Here is a 2493-nt window from a genome sequence, read left to right as displayed (position 1 = left end):
TATATATATATATATATATCTTCAAATTACTCTTTTCTGCGTCTACTATTTTGTTAATTGTCAATTGTTTTAATTTAAGATTGTAAACTAGTAGTAATGTATGAATTGTGAATGATTTTAGTGTTAGAGTTGAGATTTTGAACTTTTTAGTGTGTGAATTGCGACTTTGTGATTATAATTGTTTATTGTTTTTGTTTTTCTAATTAGTGTAGTGTGAATATGAGATTGTGAATTTATGAACTTGTGTACTTTGTGAATGTGAGTTGCAACCTTAAGAATTGTGAACTCTTTGTCTGAATATGTTGTTTAATTAATTTATGAATTTCTTTAGGAATGATATGATGTTTAAACATAAGAAAATTGATGTATTTTTTAAGAAGAAACTACAAAGATAAAAATTGTAAAGCGGATACATTTTATTTGATTGAATTGTGTGAAACTCTAAAAACTTATGTGAATTGTGTGACTTGTAAAAATTGTAAAACTTGGGTGAATTGAAGCTTTAACTTTTCCAACTCGTCGATTATATATAAATTGTGTGAAGCTCTAAAAGACTGAGAAGATGAAAACATATTATTTCATTGATCGACTTACGCACTTTATTTTAACTCTTTCAGTTTCTACCGCTATTACAGAAAATATCATTTTCAACAATGAAGATTATCAAGACAAGAATGCGTAACAAGGTAGATGATGAATTTCTTACTCACAATATGATACTTTATATTGAAAAAGAAATAGCTGAAAGCTTTAGTTCTGATTCAATTATCGATGATTTAAAGGCTTTGGGAGAACAAATGATAGAATCTTTGATAAAACTATTTGATTTTTATGAATTTCAATTATAATATTTTAGTTAATATTTATCGTTTCCTCCAATATTTTGTGCTATATGTGTCACCGTGGACAACCACATTAGAATCACAATTTAATTAAACATTTCACACACTTAACTTCCACTCAACTTGGAGTACAGTAATAAAGCTCCTAAACTCACTTCCATTAGATGAGCTCAAATCATATATAAATTTTATAAGTCACCAACATTGTTCATTTCTGAAAACACTAACACTAAAGGTTTGCCACAAGCCATTACAATTTGAACTATCAACAATACATTTAATCTAGCCATCTAGAGAACGAGACTCATGAACATTCAACTGGAGGAACCTGTTATGCTTCAAATTCATTACTTAATAGTCTTCATTCTATTATTGTAAACAATTATTGAGAGATTTAACCTATCTCCATATAAGAGCATTTGATTTCTCTCATATCAAACTGAGGCCAATAGAAAGCCAAACATTATAGACCATAATCTCATTCTAACATAAGTATTAGACTTCCAGTTTGCATAATCCAATAATACAACTCCACATTGAAAACTCAAGAAGCAACACATTCGTAAAACAGTCATCCAAACATCCATAAACAGCCTACAATGTTGCACTAGTTGCGATATACTTCTATTAAGTCTATTATTTAGGATAATTTATTGTGTTTAGCGCACACACTTAATGTTGCACATTAAACACATAAGTTGGTCACACTTGGATAACATTGATGTGTACTATATTATATTGTTACTATTCTTTTGAATATTGTCTTACAAAAATATTTTAAAAGTGATCTGGATCAAGTCATTTGATTCCTGTTTGACAAATATTAAAGGAATAAAATATTTTTATTAGTGTATTTTCCTTTTAAAAATAAAGAATTAATTATTAATAATATTAACCTTTATTTAACTATCATTTTTTTTTATAAATAAAATAATTTTTTTTATTGAAAAATTATTTAACTAACAATTAGGATTTTTTTTTAATTTTTACCAAAATGTCACACTTTCAACAAATAATATAGAAATGTCCTACTTTTTAGTCCCGTTGTTGATCGCAAATTGGGGATGCGACTATGTAAAACATTTTATTTTCATCCTTAATAGAAGGTTGTATCTCTCGAGGATGCGACCATCTAGGGCTATATAATTTTTTTTTTGCCATTTTATTAATTATTATTTAATAAATTATAAATAATTAAAATATTTAAAAATTCAAAGATTGTCAGCCCCCACACGACGTCATTGTCTTCCATGTTATGTTCGTCTCTCCCTCTCAGCCCCTTCTCTACGACCTCCCGAAGACGTCCATTATGTACTCTCCTTCCTCTACGACCAGCACCGACGCCGTCTCTCTCTGCTTCTCGTCTTGTTTCGCAGTAGCAGTTGTCAGCCGCCAGTGTCGCCTCTTGGTTTTGGTCTTCAGACTATCTCAATATGCTTCTTATATTGTTTTTGTTTTTCTAATTAGTGTAGTGTGAATATGAGATTGTGAATTTATGAACTTGTGTACTTTGTGAATGTGAGTTGCAACCTTAAGAATTGTGAACTCTTTGTCTGAATATGTTGTTTAATTAATTTATGAATTTCTTTAGGAATGATATGATGTTTAAACATAAGAAAATTGATGTATTTTTTAAGAAGAAACTACAAAG

Source organism: Cicer arietinum, chromosome 3 (genome assembly GCF_000331145.2).
Source record: "Cicer arietinum cultivar CDC Frontier isolate Library 1 chromosome 3, Cicar.CDCFrontier_v2.0, whole genome shotgun sequence".
Taxonomy (NCBI): domain Eukaryota; kingdom Viridiplantae; phylum Streptophyta; class Magnoliopsida; order Fabales; family Fabaceae; genus Cicer; species Cicer arietinum.
Note: the sequence above shows the minus strand (reverse complement) of the source record.